Source organism: Marmota flaviventris, chromosome 5, assembly GCF_047511675.1.
Source record: "Marmota flaviventris isolate mMarFla1 chromosome 5, mMarFla1.hap1, whole genome shotgun sequence".
Lineage (NCBI taxonomy): Eukaryota > Metazoa > Chordata > Mammalia > Rodentia > Sciuridae > Marmota > Marmota flaviventris.
Genome location: NC_092502.1, coordinates 4,829,212 through 4,849,014, shown reverse-complemented (window position 1 = coordinate 4,849,014; position 19,803 = coordinate 4,829,212). Strand labels below are relative to the sequence as shown.

The 19,803-nt window shown below is 43.4% G+C and overlaps 2 pseudogenes; one reads left to right on the top strand and one right to left on the bottom strand.

Annotated features, from left to right (window-relative positions):
- Positions 1-373: 373 nt before the first annotated feature.
- LOC139705844 (olfactory receptor 2T5-like) lies at positions 374-9,148 on the top strand (annotated as a pseudogene).
- Positions 9,149-18,288: 9,140 nt separating this feature from the next.
- Positions 18,289-19,384, bottom strand: LOC114079441 (poly(rC)-binding protein 2 pseudogene; annotated as a pseudogene).
- Positions 19,385-19,803: the final 419 nt, after the last annotated feature.

Sequence of the window (19,803 nt, the reverse complement as noted above, 5' to 3'; positions counted from 1 at the left end):
GCAAAGGCTGTCAAGAGTGAAGTGCCACAGCTGGTTTTAGGGACTGTTACCAGGGTTCAAAAAAAAAATTTTAATTTCTTAAAAGAACACCTCTGCGTTACAGCTCATGCTAGTCTTTCTAAGGAGAGATGATAGAACCTTCCTGTAGATAGTGCATCAAATTTAACAATCTGTCAGAAACAGAGAGCTGGAAATGTTTACTGTCTTTGAGAGAAAATGGGAAAGAAGTCATTATTGATTTCCTTAAGAAAGGCCAGGTGTGTTTTCTGTCCACCCATATTCCTAACTTATTTTGTCACTATTTAAAAACTCCACCTCATCTCATTTAACTGGTGTTTTTCTTGCATAGACAGACAGTGACCTCTGAAGTTCAATGATGTCCCTCTCCATCACTGTGACCAAGGTGCTCCTGGATCAGGTGCTGGGTGTAAGTACCATCTCAGCCCCTGAATGTGGGATGCAGATGTTCCTCTGTGTGACACTCGCAGGTTCTAAGTTTTTCTTTTTAGGTGCCATGGCCTATGACTAAAGCATAGCCATCTGCCATCCTCTCCATTACCCTATGCTCATGAACCACAGGGTGTGTCTCCTCCTGGCATCTGGCTGCTGGTTCCTGGGATCAGTGGATGGCTTCATGCTGACTCCTGTCACCATGACCTTCCCATTCTGCAGATCCCGGGAGATCCAGCACTTCTTCTGTGAAGTTCCTGCTGTGATGAAGCTCTCCTGCTCAGACACCTCGCTCTATGAGACACTCATGTACCTGTGCTGTGTCCTCATGCTCCTCATCCCTGTGACAGTCATTTCAGGCTCCTATTCCTGCATCCTCCTCAACATCCACAGGATGAACTCAGCAGAGGGCAGGAGGAAGGCCCTGGCCACCTGCTCCTCACACATGATGGTGGTCACACTCTTCTATGGTGCTGCCGTCTACACCTACATGCTCCCCAGCTCCTACCACACCCCTCAGAAGGACATGGCGGTTTCTGTGTTTTACGTCATTCTCACCCCTGTGCTGAACCCCTTAATCTACAGTTTCAGGAACAAGGATATCACTGGGGCTCTGAGGAAAATGTTGAGTGTGGGACCTGTCTTTCAGGAAACAGTAAAGTAGGGGATTTAAGTTCCATGGTTTCTCCTCTCCACTCAGATGAAGATCTCCTGGTGCTGTCTCCTGGGTTACTACTCCACAGTGCTGCACCACTTTGCTCCTCTCAGGGGTGAGCCTCCTCTGTCCCCTGCTTGTGCATTCAGAGTCCTCATGCAGCTCCCCTGGATCCACCTTATATACCTAAGTTCACAAGGACTTTCTCCTTCTGGGGGAAAATATTCATATCATTACAAAATACATAGTGGATATTTAGAGGAAATGGTCGTGAGGTGTTCTGGTTTAGTGGAGAGAGAAGATATGAACAAAACAGGTGCATGGTTAATCAGAGGTTAGTCTAGGTTTAGAGTTCATTGGAATTAGTTGTATTATTTTTTTCATGCTAATTTTCTGCGAATTTGAAATGATGTATGAATAAAGAGTTAAATAACAGGCTCTTTATAAAAAAGCAAATTTCTACTTTCTGCTTGGGGGCAGTGTGACATAGTACCTAGGTGACCATGCTCTTATCATTGTGTCTAATCTTTATTGAGACAGTGCAGCTGTTTCTCCACATTCCTTGGGGAACGTTCTCAAGGTCCAATCATGAAGGCATCCAGTGGATGATGCTGTCTGAGATCATTAGGATCGAGTTGTGTGATGAAGAATCAAGACCACATGGATGACCACGGGGGGAATGCCAGTCCTGGGTGGAAGGAGGGTTTGGGGCAGGCTCCCTACCTGAGGTGCATCTGAGGTGGCTCTTAAAACATGGTTTGGATGTGAGGTATCCCCAAAGCTCCTGTGTCAATGCAGGGGTATTCAGGAGGGAAATGACTGGGCTATGGGTGGTATAACTCTGTCAGTCCATCTTACTGTGAATGGACTGACTGGGAGTTAAGTGTAGGCAAGTGGGGTTTCGCTGGAGGAGGTGGTCACTGCAGATGAGCTCTGAAAGGGTGCATCTTCCCTTTGGTTTAAATAACAGACCACTTAGGCTCATGGCAAAATGTCTGCAGAACAGATGCTCAGTGCTAGGAGCTGAAGTCACTGTTGCTTGTCAGAGATCCTGTGTGGTAGAATTGGAATGTTAATCAGGACATATAAGAGGATAGCTAATGCAGCCACAGGCGTAATCAGTATCTAATCAACTATGCAGATTTGTGTCTTGCCCATAGAGACCAAGGTGGGTGCCCATTTGTCTCTGGGACATTTGCCAAGTCCCTTAGGTTTTGGCATTGCAAGCTGCTCTCTCCTTCCTTAGCTCAGATTCATTTGTACTCACTCTCCCTTGACAGGAGAAGATGCAGCTGGACAGGAAAGTCCTGAGGACTCCCTGTGTCCTCCCAGATGTTACATATACTGTTCCTTCTCACACTTCCCACACCAAAGCAAGTTAGATGACTATTTCTAACATGGTGAGTGCAAAGCTTTGCAATATTCCCCTTTCGCCCTAAAATAGAACAGAGCCATCTCCTGAGGAGGCCTGGGATGTGGACAGAAGGTTGAGAGACCTGGTGAAGAAGCTTCCTGAAGTGGGATGGGTGGATTCTATTTTCTTTGAGGAACCAGCTGGAGATCCTTTGGCAAAGCAGTTGTATAAAAGGTGTTTCTGGAGGAGGAACAACCACAGAAGTGGTGCTCATGGTGCCGCGAGCTGACCACTGAAGTCGCAGACGTGCTTCCAGGATTTCTCCTGGAATGCGTCTGCTGCTCTTGTCCTCTGCTCCTGTTTCTCACTGTCCACTAGCCCTGTGGTCAGAACTGGGCAGTGTACTGTTGAGGAAGCTGGAGAGGGTGGTGTGGGAATAGCTGGTGCTGTCTTCAGCTGCTGCTTTGGCACTGTTTGTACCCTCTGGCCCTTGGTGTGGTCTCCTTCCTCCTCCTCCATGCACAGGCACCCTCTCGGACCTCTTGATCACACAGGCCATTACTACTAATTTCCAAACACACACTAAAGTGAATAATGACTCCCTTCATTTAAAATTCTACTAAAATATAAAATTTGTTCCTGTAAAACCATAATGTTAGTTCACATGAATAACATGAAGTTCACCCCCTTAATTCTTAGTGAACAGGCCAAGAAGGAGAATGTCACCCAGACTCCAAAGAGTCTCTCAAGTTCCCTTTCAGTAAATGACATAACCAGAAGCAGCCTTCTGACATGGCTCTGAGTGGTGGACGTCAGGACACTTTCCCCCACTAACTTTTTCCCCCATCTGCTGCCTAAGCACGTGCTTAGAGCCTGCCTGGCCTTCCATGGCCCTCTGCCTGCTCATGTCCCCTGTAGCTCCTTGGCTGAGCACCAGTGGGGCAATCAGCTCCTTGGATCTTGTCCAGCTAGTCTAGTTCTCAGCTGAGTGAAAGCATCCAGTGGATGATGCTGTCTGAGATCATTAGGATCCAGTTTTGTGATGAAGTTTTGTGATGAAGGCAAATGGGTTCAAGTCAGAGGCAGTTCATTAGGTGGAAGCGGCTAGATATTAGCTTTACAAAATGATTTTAATCTTTGTAATTTTTTTGTGGGCATTGATCTTGTGTGGCCTAATATGTACTACCATATTTTGCTGGGGATGGTCACAAGATGTACTTTACATAGAATTTTCAGTAGTGTCAACTGTGGGTTTATAATTCACTTTTGTCCATGCTGTTTGTCTTTTTGAATGTTTTTAAACTGTTGTTTTGATATTGTGTGGTTTTGTTGTTGTTTCTGTGTGTGTGTGTGTAAGCATACATATGATCCAATATGGCTTCCTGTCACTGCACAAATCAGAGTCCTGCTCTTCATATACAGCCAGACTCTAAAAAGCACAACCTACATCCTCTTACAAATAATTGTGAATCAATAGTAAAAGCTAACCTATAATATTGAGGAAAACATTGACCTCATAACACAATAATGATAATGCAGGAAATGATTATTATCAAATTCATTTGGCAAAATAACCAATCAATATGCTTCAATATCTTTGAAGGTATCAAAGTCCACAACTAAATGCAGCGTGGGATCCTGAATGAGATCTTGGGACAAGATGGGGCCTTCGTGGAAGAAACAGTGAGCTGTGACTCCCAGGTCCTGGCGGGCGTGGCCTGGTGGCTGCAGTGAGGGTGGGAGAGGCTGGGAGAGGACCAGCAGCTCTGCTCAGATGGCCAGCTTTCCTGCAGGTCTTCTCTGCATGTAGCACAAGGCGCATCTGAAGGCTTTGCAGCACTGGCTGCCACAGGGAGGGGTGACCGAGGGGAAACCCTGATGCTGTGATATTCTGCTTCTCTGGTGGCCCTTCCTGGCAGTTCCATGTCTGTGTCCCTGTAACGGTCCCTAGCTGTCAGATTTGGTGCTTGTGCTTCTGTGTGTTCCAGCACATTTCAAAGCATAGAAAGGGTTAAAGTTATTCATGACATAATTGTCCAGGGAGCTTGCTATTTCCTCCCTCGATTAAGAGATAATTATCTTCCTAAAAGCCCCATAACATATTCTGGCCCCCAAGGGACCTCAGCAGTCACTTTAAGGGAAGGCTGAACACTTTTTCTGGTGAACTGAGTCTCAGTTAAGCTGTACCAGGTTCAGCTTGTCCTGAGCCCTTCCTGCAAGCCCAGGATCTGGATCCAGAAAAGCCAGAACACAGTTCCCACCAGGGACACAGCATCTCTAGCATGAGGGACACAAACCTGAGGGTTCCAGAGCTTACTTTTCTGATATCATGCTTGAGAAAAACTTATTAACCCTTGGCAGAGTGTCATATTTCAAAGTTTTGAATATTCATATGATAAGAAAAATCACAAGTGATAATTAAATAAGTTAGGCAATAGAATATTGAGCACCTTGTAACAAACTACAAAAGTTTTTAAGAGATCTTAAATATACTGGTAGAATGGCAAATAAGGAAAAATAACATGAAGCATGGCAGGACAATTCTACAGAAAAAGCTGCATGTAAATATACTCAAAGAATTCCCCTGCTACACAGAAAAATATTCTTTCTTTGAGTTTTATGAAATGAAAGGATTCAAATTGACTAATGATATTGAAAGCAACAAAATTCTATTATGTTAATAAGTACAGAAATATGTTGAAAAAGGGAAAAAGAAGATTTTAGGCAGAGTAATATTTGGCAGAAAACTTTAAAAGCTCTATGCATTTGGTCAGCTGAGGGCCAGTAGGCAGAAGGGGAGGCAATAGAGACACAGCTTCCATCCCCGTGGATGCAAACCGGCTGTGGTGATGGTGGCAGTGGCAGAGAAATAAATGGGCCAGTGCCGGGTTTGCAGGGGCAGAGGAGACCAATGGCCCATGCTGCCTCAGGCCCGGGCAGCAATCTCCATAAAGGCAGAGCTGTCTGAAGGGTGCTTACTGTTGGGCCTACTGTCCACCTTCATTCTGTGTGGCCTTAAGAAAGGCATCACTAACTACCACACCCCCCACGGGACATGGCAAGGAATCCAACTGGATCTTACATGCCTGGCTATCTTAGTCTTCTAACCTAGAGAAAGCAGTTTAAATGCTGGTGGCACATCCCCAAGAGATAGGACAGGTCACCAACACCTGAATTGCAAGGACCTGAGCTTTCTGCTAACCACACTGATTGGTTAAGGATAAAGCAGAGCCAGTTTTTGCTGTAGGTGAAGTCCAAACTTTCCCTCCCCTCCAGGACTACACCCACACAGTTGCAGACCTCCCTATGGTAAGGTCCTGGCATCTCCCAGTTCCACACTCTGAGAGCAGAGGTGGGCCTGGGAGCCTGAACACATTGAGGCTTATTCCCAAATGCACACAGATATAAAGCAATTGTGAGCCATGGACACATTAATCAGTCCAAGAAGTATCTTATAAATTGGATGCTTCTAGGTACCCCAGTGGGTTTGGGTAGAGACCATGGCAGTGATAAGGTAATAAATGAGCTATTCCATTAGGATCAGGGTCACAGCTATGGAGGGGGGCAAAGACATGGTTCAGGGGTCTTAGAAAAGCTGAGTGCTATATAGCTGGTAGTACAAGTTGAGACCACCACTAAGACTATTGCCAGCAGTGTGAGCACACATCTGCTATCTTTAGATGGTTGCTGGATTCTTTCAAAAAGTCTAATTCTGGATCATCACCAACAGGCACAGCTGCCCAATGGTGAGTGTATTTACAGCAGGGAAACCACACCAACTTCCACCCCATTAAGTGCAAAGGTACATAGTATACCACACAGGTATACCAGTGCAAAAAAGGAGATGTTAGATGACATGCTGGAACTCACTCCTTACCCAAGGTAAGAGGAAAGAGAGAACAGAACTTACCTGGTCTGTGGATGGGTCACCAGAGGAATGGCTCTGAATTGGATGGTGCTGGTGGTTTTCTACTGCCACCATGTGGTTGGGTTTGAGAAGTGCATGGAGTAGTCCCCCTGTGTGTACCAAAGCCAGACAGGAAAGTAAGTCATCCTGGGCAGCTTGGCCAGGCCCTCAGCAATTTGGGATTATTATTATTATTATTTAGAGAATTTTAATTATACATAGCAGTTGGTTTCATTTTGACAAAATTACACATGCAAGAAATTTGGTTTCAGTTCCCATTCCTTCCCCTCCCTACCTCTCCTCCTCTGCTCTACCGATTTCCTTTGGCTCTTTTACTTTCTTGTTTTTTACTGGTACTTTCTTCATATGCATAAAGATGAAATTCCACGTGGTGTGTTTACATATGCATGTAACATGGTTTTATGAAATGCATTCTGTATCCTCCCCTTTCCAATCTCCCTCTGGTCTCCTTCTACTCCAATGATCTTCCCTACATTTTATATTTGATCCTCCACCATCTTCATTTATTTAATTTGCACTAGCTTCCACATATGAAAGAAATGATTGACAGACCTGCAGACACAAGCCAGAGCCCAGCCCCAGGCCTAGAACTATACAAAATCAAAAGTAGACAGAAGCAAGGTACAGAGGCAGAATGACCGAATGTCCAAGCTGCCAGATTTATTTAAATCAATAAGTTATATTAGGTCCCTGGCATCAGTAGTACATTATTGTTCATTGTGTCATTAGGCTGGTTATAGAGTTAGCAATATTATGCAGCTTATTCCTTGGTTACACACTATAGTTGCAAGGTGCAATGTTAGAAGCTCTGTAAAGCTCTCAAGAAAGTCAAATGTTTAAAGTTACGGTTATGTGGACAGGTTCAGGTGCAGAGGAGCTTGGTGAAATTTTGTGGTTGTCTAACAAGTGACTTTCTTTATTCCAAAGAGCTGTGGACCTGAGATCAAGGTCAAAGCTGATAAGGCTCTAATACAGAGCCTCCTCATGCTGGGCAAATTGCAACAGCAGGCAGGCATTCTGTGATTTGCACAGAAGTGTTCCTAGCAGCGAGACATTCTGTGCCTCTGCACAGTAACTTCCTACCACCAAGCATGCCAAAATGATGAAGCAATCAGAGACTTCAGAATCCTTACATAGAACTATCTCTGCCACTCAGAAGCCCAAGCCCATTACTTCTGCCAACCTGCTGACCCATGCCAGAGCCCATGCCCAGGCTAAGGACCATCCCGGCCACTCACAGGGGAGCCCAGACCCAATCAGGCACAGTACCATCCCTGCTGACATGTTTGAGAGCCCAGGCCCAGGACTGCCTCTGCACAGAGCAGAGGACCATGCTGGGGCTTCTCATTTACCAATGCATTGCTCCCCCAGCCTGCCTCCATCTTGGAACACTGCAGCCATTGCTATAGCCCTCCCCAAGTTGTAACCTCCACCTTTGGACAACAGACAGAGATTGGAGGCAGCTGCCTCCTGAAGCACAGCAGGCCAAGTGCTGTATCTCAGAACAGGCAGCCCAAAGCCATTGTATGGCCCCCCATTTTATCTCCATCTCTGAAAGTGGATGAATCCATCTTGGGACATCCCTATTGCTATACTGAGTTACCTCCACTACTGCCACCACCACCTTTACCTGCAGTAGTATCCATCTTGGAACACAAGCTCAACACCAAGGTGAGGGAGAGGTAATCTTCAGGGACACTACAAGATTATAGGGTAGAAACTGCAATACGTCAGATCCACATTATGAGAAAGGAAAATAGAGAGACAACATGAAAAAAGAAGGGAAGAAGTTGCCCCAAAGAAACCAAGATATTGCAATAATAGAAACAACAGCACAATTGATGAAATGTCATAGAAGGAGTTCAGAATGAACATAATTAAAATGATCTGTGAATTAAAGAATGATATAAGAGAGCAAATATAGGAAAAAATTGATCACTCCATCAAAGAGATAAGAGAGCAAATACAGGTAGCAAAATATTACTTCAAGAAGGAGATAGAGATTCTGAAAAAAAAAAAAAAAACAGAAATCCTTGAAATGAAGTAAACAATAAAACAAATAAACAACTCAATAGAAAGTATCACCAACAGACAGAACATCAGTTATAATGAAGACAAAATATACAATTTTGAAAATAAGTTGAGCACACAGTAAAGATTCTAAGAAATCATTAATAGAACTTCCAAGAATTATGGGATATCATCAAAAGACCAAATCTAAGATTTATTGGGATAGAGGAAGGCACAGAAATTTAAATCAAAGAAGTATTCAATCTCTTTAGTTAAATAATATCAAAAAAATTCCCAGATATGAAGAATAAATTGGAAAATCAAATACCAGAAGCTTACTGGACACCAAATGTACAAAATAACAACATATTTACACCAAAACACATTATAATGAAAATTCCTAGCATACATATTAAGGATAGAATCATAAAGGTCACAAGAGAGAGGAATCCAAATACATATAAGGGGAGACAAATTTGAATCTCTACAGATTTGTCAATCCAGACTCTCAAAGCCAGGAGATTCTGGAGCAATATATAGCAAGCTCTTAATGAAAATGGATGCCAACAAAGAGTGTTACATCTAGCAAAATTAAGCTTCAGATTTGATGACAAAATGAAAACCTTTCATGATAAATAAGTTAAAAGAACTTGTAGGGAGAAAGCCTGAACTAGAGAGTGTTCTTGGCAAAATATCCCAGGAGGAGATTAAAACAACAATGAACAGTGAGCAAAGGGAGGAACTACACTAAAGGAAAGGCCAATCAAAGGAGAAACCAAGTCAAGGTAAAAACCAAAAATAAATCAAAATGTCCAGGAATACAATTTATATTTCAATAATAACCTGAATGTGAATGGCCTAAACTCATCAATTAAAAGACATAGACTGACAGATTGGAATAAAAAAAAAAAAAATTAAAAAGGCCCAACAATATGCTGCCTTCAAGAGGCTCATCTCACAGGAAAACACATCCACAGACTGAAGGTGAAAGGTTAGGAAAAAACATATTACTCACATGGACCATGTAAACAAGCAGGTCCTCATGTCAGATAAAGTAGACTTCAAACCAAAGCTAGTGAAAAGGGATAAAGAAGGATATTTCATGTTGCTTAAGGAATTTATACACCAAGAAGACATAACATTCACAAATATGCCACAAACAATTGGATATCTATGTATATCAAATAAACTCTTCTCAACTACAATTAAATAGACCACAACACAATACTACTGGGTGACTTTAACACACCTCTCTCATCACTAGAAAGATCTTCCAAACAACAACCAAACAAAGACACTATAGAACTCAATAAAATAATCAATCATTTGGACTTAACAGATTATATATATATATATATATATATATATATATATATATATATATATATATATATAAAATATCCCATCCATCAACAAGCAAATATACTTTTTTCTCAGCAGCACATGGATCCTTCTCCAAATAGACCATATGTTATGCCACAAACCAGGTTTTAGTAAATACAAAAACTAGAGATACTATCCTGCATTCTATCTGACCAAAATGAAGTAAAATTAGAAATCAAAGATAAAATAAAAAATATAGGCTACTCCAACACCTGGAGACTAAATAATATGTTATCGAATGACTCGAGGATAACAGAAGACATCAGGGAGGAGATTAAAAAAAAAATTCTTACAGATAGGTGAGAACTCCAATGTAACATATAAAACTCTCTGGGACACTATGAAGGGAATACAAAGAGGAAAACTTCATAACATTAAGTTCATTCATTATAAGAATAAAAAAAAATCAACAAATAAACCACCTGACATTACAACCTAAAGCCCTAGAAAAAGAAGAACAAACACCAAAACTAAAAGACAGAAAACAATTAATATCAGGGTGGAAATCAATAATATTGGAACAAAAGAAACAATTCAAAGAATTGACAAGACTGGTTTTGTGAAAAAAAAAATAAAACAAATAAAATTGATACATCATTAGTCACCCTAAAAAAGAGGAGAGAGAAAACTCAAATTAGTAAAATTTGTGATGAAAAAGGAAACATCATGACAGACACTATTGAAATACAGAAGACAATTAGAAAAAAAAAAATTTTGATGGACACCCTGCTAAGTGAAATAAGGCAGCACAGAGAGCCATGCTGTCTGGTCTCACTCACAGGGTGAGCTACAAGGTGATTTTACAGAAAGTACACGAGTAGTCACCAGAGGGAGGAAGAGAGGGGAGGGAGGACAGGGTGGGCCTGAGGGAGGAGGCTGGGTATTAGGTACAAGAATACCTCAGGAGGGCCAGCAGTACTGCCCTCCAGCACAGGAGGTGACAGGGGTGCACAGCATGTCCCTGTGTATTTCATAATGAAGCTGGGAGCAGTCCACAGACACCAAGAAATGATAAATGTTAACAGATGGAAGAGCTAATGCCCTGATCTGATGATGACACACTGGAACAGGTGTGCAACTGGCTCACTGCTCCTCATCAACATGTGCAACTTAAATGTGAATCAACACTAAAGAGGGAAATGTTTCCTTTGTAGGAAACAATCAGAGTGAAATGGCACCCCGAGGAACTGTAGAAAATACTTATGCATTGTGCATCTGGAGAGGTGTTGACACCTGGAAAAAATAAAGAAAAAGTGGCTGACAAAGTTCAAGCCATCTTCATGACACAAACATACCGGAAATAATGAAAATCCCTAATAGGCCACAGCTCTAAAACACTGAGCTTAACACGATAGTCAAGGATGAAGGACAAAGGGCTCCCTCCATCATGATAAAACCAAGTCAAGGATGCCTGCTGTTGTTAGAGTCTGTAAACAAGTCAAAATAACACCTGGCATTTTGCCAGGGGAATGTTAAAGTTCGTAAACAAGTCTGGATGGTGCCTGGCAAAATGCCAGAGGGAGTGGTTTGAGAAGTAACAAAAACAAGCCATTAAGTGTGGAGATTCCTTATTGGTTGACTGATGTATCTAGTTTATGCTAATTAGATAAGCTGTGTGGAATGTATAAATACTGCTCCTGTCCTGCAATAAACGGCTCCTACTCCTGCTGTATCAACGTACACAAGTTATTCGTCACCCCCCGGTTATTTTGCTGCAGCCAGCCGGACTGCGGCAGATGGTGGCCCGTACGGGGAGCCCCGGGACACTCGGGGGTAAGTGACGAAAAAAGCTGCCCGTCCATAGATAGGACGGGAGCAAATCTGCTCGTCCCTAGACAGATAGGGCGAGAGGAAAAATGACCATTTCAAGAAAATGGAGAAGATTGATACAGTATGTTTGTGTCTTGTTTTGTCTCAGTGTATTGTATTGTTTTTGTGATGAAAATATGGAAGGGGTGAGAAGTAAATTGATAAGGGAAAGAGGCATCCCAGTGGAACCAAGAATAGTTAGGGCATGTGTTGATAAAAGCCCAAGAACTCTAGTCAGAAAGAAGAAAAAAGTTCAGAGGAGGAAGGATTATCAAGAAAGAAATTGCAAAAGGCTACTACTAAATACTTTTCATTACCGGAGGGTGCGTGAAGCGGAGAGGCGGCTGCCTAGTGTACAAGCCGGTCACAGTGCAGCAAGGAGTTTCCAAGAGGCGGAGGCGACTGGCCCTTCCCCGCCTCCTGGCCCGGGGAGCTGGCTCTTCCACTGCCGGGAGCCCAAATCTAGACCTGACCTGGAGGCACAGTCTCGCAGGCTCTTGCTTCCTGTGCCCAGTAGCAGTTTGAGTCCGGGACACTCCCCAGGGCCATCTGGGGCTGCCCAGGCACTACAGCCAGCAGAAGATGCTACTGGTGTCCCTAATGTTTGGTCATTTTCAATGCCAATAACTAAGCTACAATGGTTCTCCCACACCTGGAAGCTAATGAGTAATGCGCACTATTAAGGCTTATTTCAAATGTAAAAAACCTTGAGATAATGTACTAAATTGTTCAGAAGGTTGTTTTCTTAGTGAAATGCTACAGGATTTTCTTTAGGCATCCGGAGTTCCTGCCTTCGTGCCAGTAAAGACCAAGGTGGAAGAATTTCTAGTGTTGCTGAAAACCGGATGAGACTTTGGCTGAGAAACGGGCGAGACTTCGAATCAAGCTAGCTGCCTGCAGAACTTACCTGGACTGTGATTTAAGCTAGCTGCCTGCAGAACTTACCTGGACTGTGATTTACCTGGACTGTGAGTTAATCTATTGAGACACTGCTTTATCTGAACTGAGATCTATTGAGACACTGCTTTACCTGGACTGAGACAACAAACTGTAATCTATAACAAATTGTAACTCGGTATCTTTGCTAACGGTGTCATTGCTGGTATAATTTTTCCAAGGGCTTCTTGCATGGAGCCATCAATTGGCTTGGTATTGTGGCATTTTGTATCCTCCCTTTCTGTTTGTAGCAGGTTATTTATGGTGTTTCTGTAAAAACCACTGTGGTCGTTATTTAAATTAAACAAAAGGGGGAAATGTTAGAGTCTGTAAACAAGTCAAAATAACACCTGGCATTTTGCCAGGGGAATGTTAAAGTTCGTAAACAAGTCTGGATGGTGCCTGGCAAAATGCCAGAGGGAGTGGTTTGAGAAGTAACAAAAACAAGCCATTAAGTGTGGAGATTCCTTATTGGTTGACTGATGTATCTAGTTTATGCTAATTAGATAAGCTGTGTGGAATGTATAAATACTGCTCCTGTCCTGCAATAAACGGCTCCTACTCCTGCTGTATCAACGTACACAAGTTATTCGTCACCCCCCGGTTATTTTGCTGCAGCCAGCCGGACTGCGGCATGCTGTCACCACTTCCAAACAACACAGCAAGAGGAGTGCTACCAGCCACTCCAGGAAGAAAATCCCTGTGTTCCAGACTCCAGCCAACTCACATAGCCCCAGACAGTGGGTCAAAATCACTGACTTCACCATTCAGATACAGGTGGGTGCAGGCGACTCACACTCAGACTCATCCACAGAGACAGCATCCACAGGCCCCAAGTAGGAGGAGACAGAGACACAGTGACCACAGACACGATGTGCATTTGACTTTTATTTCTAGCTTCCCGCTCCCTAGAGTCTCTACTGCAAAATAACAGGGGCATTTGATGGTGTTTCTTCACTGCTGCTCCTACCAGAAAGCCTGCTCACAGGGGGAGATCAGAACCTGAGAAGTCATGGGGCTCCAGTACACCCATACATACACAGAGGCTTCACACAAACCTCCTCACAGGGCCATGACTGCTCAACTTTCACACGCTGAAATGATCAACCCTATCTCCTGTGTCACAGGAGTGGCTCCTGGACCCCAAGCCATTTCCCAAAGTTGGGGTGACCCAAATGGGTTCACAATGTAGGTCTCAATGAAATGCTTTACATTAAAGTTTACAGCAGCAGGACAAATGATTTTCAAAAGCTGGAAGCAAGCAATAGGAAGATGTGTGCCCAAGGTCAGGAGTGAAAAGTAATAGATGAAACTTGAATAATATCAATTAATAATCAAAAATCAACTTCTCTATATATGAAATGAAATACTGAAATGCAATTAAGAGAAAAGTTTATTTACAATTGAACACAAGGAAAAAAGTGAATAATAATAAAGAACAAGAATATATAATACATAATATATATGCTTAATATATACATAAAAATATATAAGACAGCAGCCTGAGTGTTATGGTTTGGATGTGAGGTGTCCCTCAAAGCTCAAACTAGAGACAATGGAAGAAGATTTTAAGGAGAAATGATTGTGAAATAGCTTTAACCTAATTGGTGACTTAATCTCTGATAGGATTAACTGGGTGGTAACTGGAGACAGCTGGGGTGTGGCTGGAAGAAGCGGTTTATTGGGGATGTGGCTATGGGGGATATACTGTAACTGGCACGTGGAGTCTCTCGCTCTACTTTCTGATCACCATGTGATCTGTTTCCCTGTGCCACAGTTTTCCACCATGATGTTCTGCCTCATCTGGAGCCCCAAGAAGTGGAACCAGCCTCCTGTGCACTAACACCTCTAAAACCATTAGCCTTCAAATAAACTTTTTCTCTACTACAATTGTTCTTGTTTGGTCCTTTATTCACAGTGGCAAAAAAGCTGACTGAAACACTGAGTGCCCAGTGTGGGTGTCTGGTCTCAGATTCCAGAAACAACAGAGGAAAGACTTACCTGTGAATTACTGCATTTGCACATCACAGTGGACATAGTACAATCTGAGGTCTAAAAAAGCCTCTCACAGCTTTGCCTAATCAGATGACAATGGGTATAGAAAATTAGGGGGAATTGCTTAAACATGTTTTAAAGAAAAAAACCTGCACCTGGCTGCAAGTTTATATAAAAAAAGATGTGAAGTGTAACAGAAAAAAACAATAAAAACTAATCTCTGAAATTAGGGTATTCAGGCCATGCGTGAGGGCACATGGCTCCAATCCTAGTGATTTGGGAGGCTGATGTTGGAGTATCAAAAGTTCAAAGCTAGTTTTAGAACTTAGTTAGACCCTATGAAATTTAGTATGAACATGTCTCTAAAAATTGTTTAAAAAGCTGGGAATGTGGCTTAGTGTTTAAGCACGACTATGTTCAATCCCTGGAAAGAAAGAGAGAGAGAGAGAGAGAGAGAGAGAGAGAGAGAGAGAGAGAGAGAGAGAGAGAGAGAGAAGGGAGGGAGGGAAGGAGGGAGGGAGGAAGGAAGAAAGAAATGAAGTATACAAGTGGTAATAGTGCATGGCTCAAATCCCAAAGGATTCCTCATACCCAGACCCTCCAGCTGCTCCCTTGAGATTCTACACCCCACACATCAGACTGCCCTCTAAAAGGAGCTGCCCCAGGGCCCAAAATTGTCTGCACCCTGCAAGAAACAAGGCAGTGAAGGACACACTTTCACAGCCACAGGAATGGACAGGAAAATGGCAGAGGACAGAGGACCCTCTGAAGAGCCAAGTGGAATTTCAACACAAACTTATGACATTATCTGTGCCTGCGGAAGATAAATGAAGAGAGGCACAAAGTATTTTACCAGTAGAATTCCAGGTGGCTGATCTCTGCTTTCATCACATGGCAAATTCACAAACAGAAAACATCTTTGAAGCTGTGCCCACATGAATGTAGTGTGAGGAGCAAAGAGTTGATGATGCTGTGCGCTGGATGGCAAGGTAGAGTCTGGAAATGTGAGGAGAGGGCTGATATATTAAGGATCAACTGATGACCCAGGCATGGGCTACTTTGGGGAAAGCAGGGTGACTCCTGGGCAGAAGAGGAACACAGACCCCCAAACCAGCATCTTCTACCCAGGAGCCCCACACCTGAAGCAGGATCCCATGAGACCTACTGCCTTTACTTCACACTGAGAACCTAGGGCTGGGGTCCAGCTGGGCAGAGAGGGTTCTGCCAAAGTGGCTGCCAGACCTGGATCAACCCACACTATGGACTGAAGGAAGCAAGGGCTGAAATGAAGCAGCATCTGACTCAGGTACTCTTGGCTGACTATAGAGCTGACAGTGGGAGGCCAGAGGCCAGCCACAGCTGGTTAACCACATCTAACAAGCCTACCTCCCACCTGACCAGACCTGCCCCACACACTCACCATTTTCTGCATTCTGGGGAGTCCAGAATTCCTTCCTGTGGACCTCATAGCACCTGCAGGTCACAGAGAGACAAATGTGAGCCAAAGCCACTTGGGCCTCACACAGCAGAGAAGACACAGTCCTGGATATGGATTCTGAGCTCCACAGGGTGAGAGAGACAGGCCTCTAACTGGCCAGGGCTCCACAAGACCCCTCTCTCACCCCAGCCCAAATATGCACACTCTGGGGCCCTGACTGACAGGAGATGCATCACGCTCCTGAGTACGTAGGCCAGGAAGACAAGGTATTGGCAAAAGCCCTTTTCAGGCAGGATTTCCTCCCAGCAAGGGGACCTGCCCCACCAGGGGGACATTTCCACTCATGCAGAGCTCAGCCTGGCTTTCCACAGCAGGCCCTGTTGGCTAGGAAGCTCTTCTGGGCACAGAGTCTCAGGCATATGTGAGGAATTACAGCCTTGGTTCCAAGGCAGCCTGACCTGATCTCAGAGAAGGTGTGTGCCGCCTGGTCAGGCCTGACTGGGAAGGAGGGAGCCAGGCATAAATCACTTGGGAAGAGGCCAGGGCTTCATGGGCAAGGCCTGCTCACACTTTTACTCTGTCAACTAATTTTCAGACAGAAAAATATAAAGACAATCAGGAAGTACAAGTATTAAGTGCATAAAAACTAATTGCATGACAATAATAAAAAGAACTCAGTGAAAGCAAAAGAAAACACTTGAACCAGGTGAGGAGCCTGCCTCACTCACAGTTCAGAATGAATATCCACACACAGAGGGGTCAACACATTCCCATATTGACAGCCACACTCTGACTGCTGAAATGTGACCCCAGGAGAGCTCATTCCCTGTGTCCAGGAGGGGATACCTAAGGATTTAGCTCTCAAAACCCACCATGCCCCCTGTCTTATAGGTTTTCTTAATGATAAGATAAAGGAAATCCAAAAGAAGAGAGTGATACACTCAAATCTATTAAAAATGAGGCTCCTTCATGAAACTGCAACAGGGTGCAAGATGACTGCTCTACCTCAGGGCAAATGCCTGCAGTATTTACAAAGGAAAATAAATTCACACAAAGGGAATATTAAATGGAAAAAGAAATGTCCTCACAAATGAATAAACATGAGAAAATTACTGAAAACCTTTCCAAGAACATTGAAATACACAGAAAATTGCTCATGCAAATGATATTCAGTAAAAAGAAATATATGGTGATATGAAATAAACCAGGATAGACAGGTGTAAGACATAAATGCACATATATGAATAGTCAGAGCTCATCCAGACATTGCACTGGAATTTTCTAGTAATTTGAATTCATCCATAATCTATAACCTGACAATGTTTTTCCAAAGTCTACAACATTTGAAGTGTGTGCACTTGGGGGCCAAAATTTTAAAAAGAATGACATTATCAAGATTAAAAAGTTAAACTGGAAAGAAGTGAGGTTCTTACAAAAGGAGAGATCTGGAAGACCCACAGCCTGAGACAGCAATAGGAGTCTAGCCAACTGAGGCAGAGAATCCACACAATACAAGTTATAGCACCACAGAGATAGAGCACTAATGATAACATTGAGTTACTCAAAACTCAAATAAGACAAAACCAAGTAAAATTCTGCTTCTTCACTTATGGTTAAGCTATAAGGAATGACAGAAAGAATTGGCACTGAGCTTATCTCCAGGCAGAGGTAGAGAAGAGCAGTGAGAGAGGGCAGCCAGCCCAGGGCTCACTGACCTTTATTTGGATGGGGACATATGGATGTTTAGATTCATACTAAACTGAGAATCTATAAAACAAATTATTTCAGTGGGACATAGTGAATGTCTCATGCCTGTAATCCATAGTGGCTCAGGAGGCTAAGGCAGAAGGACTGAGACTTCAAAGCTAGCCCAGAAACTTAGAGATGCCCTAATTAACTTAAGGAGACCCTGTCTCTAAATAAAATATTAAAAACAACTGGGGATGTGTTGTAGTAGTTTAGTGCCCTTGGGTTCAGACCCCAGATTGGTCAAAGGGGAGTGAAAGGAATGGAGAGGACCTGGAAATAGGAAAGGCAGTGGAAGATGGGTAGCATTACACTAGATACATGTATGGTTGCACAAATGGTTTGACTGTACTTCGTGCACAACCAGGGAAATGAAAATGTATGCTCCATTTGTGTACAATAAATTGAAATGCATTCTGCTGTCATATATAACTAATTAGAACAAATAATATTAAACAACCATGAGTGGATAATAAAGTGTGTAGAATCTTAAGATTTACAAACTATGTAAAACCTGGAATCACTGTTCAGAAACTAAACAGATGGAGCATGAGTGGCAGTGAGCAGATGAAAGGGATAAGAGATCAATCTGCATTGTTCCAATGACTCCCCATGCCACCTCTCTCTGAGGAAAGGCTGAGCTTGATGAGATTCTGAGCCAGGATACTGCTGGCAGCAGATTCAGTGATGGTGAGCTGCTATCAGTAGATCTTCCACTGGGCTCACAATATTCACCTGTGCTCCAGACATCTGAAGGATCTCATTTGTTTTGGTGCCTTGACACCTGATTATGCAGCCATTCAAGTTGTTTGGGACACTGAGTTTATGAGTAGCCTGACCAGGTGCATGCAAACCTGCTGGACAGCCTTTCACATCTGAAGAGCTGGAATCAATGTTGTTTAATCCCGTGTGATCATTGTGTCCCAGGACAATGAGAGTGTTGCATTGCCAATTGGTGCAACTTGGTCAAGGCTAGCTATGGAATGGCAGACTGTCCTTGAATGGCACAGGTCTCTAGAGGGGTTTCTCTATATCAGGATTGAGGCACATGGATGAGGTGATGTGGGAAAAGTGTGCACTGTTGCTGCTTGTGCTGTACCTGCCCTGGATCCCTGAAAAGAGGACTGCAGAAGATGGCATCTTGGGCAGTATAGCATGAGCAACCCAGTGGGGGGACTCTAACATGACTATGCACATCTGTTTGACACACTCAGTGATGGATTGAGAAATGCCTGCAATAGCAAAGGCCCACCCAGCTGCATTAGGGAGAATGTCCTTGTCATCTGGGATTGAGCCCCTGTGCTCTGTCAAATCTCCTTCATCTCATAAACATGTTTTCTAATGAGGGAGCCACACTGACTAGCAGGGACCACCAGGCTCATAGTGACTGGTGTCTACTGGCAGGTGTGCTATGGTTCACAGAGTTGCTGATGTTCTCTTCCAGTTTGTCAATGATTATAACAAAGCTCTGAAGTTGGCATTAGTGGGTCCAGCCAATGTGTCCATTCTCCCAGCACAATTCCCTCTACAACATTCGTATGTGCAGCACTCTCCTCCCACATCTTAACTGATTCTCCTCTCAGAAAGATACTGCCATCTACTTTATATGCATAAGTAGCTGAATGTTGTGACATTTAATCCTCCTTTAATCCCACTGGTGTCCATGTTGAACAAAGTTATAGGAATTGGACTTTGAGTGTTCAAGACTTTGGTCACTAGTCGGGGTAAAAGCCAAAATCTGCAGCTGTGAGGCCACTGAAGGAAAAAAAAAAAAAAAGATTGGGCAAAAAGAAGGAGGGGCTGGGAATGAAGAATAAAGGAGCACAAAGGAGAAGGGGGGTCGAGAAGGAAGAAGTGATGGGGAAGGAAGGAGCCAGGATTAGGAAAAAGATGGAGAAATAGGAAGGCAGGAAGAAAAAAGGGAGTGCAGAAAAAGGAAGGGAGTAGAGGAAGAGGGGTGGAGGAGGATGAAGGAGAAAAGAAAGCAGTGTACAAAAAAGAAGGGAGAGAAGGAAGGGGTGGAGGGATAAAGAAAGAAGAAGGAGGATGAGGGATGAAGGAAGAGAAAGGGGGTGGAAGAAAAAGGGAGCAGAGGAGGG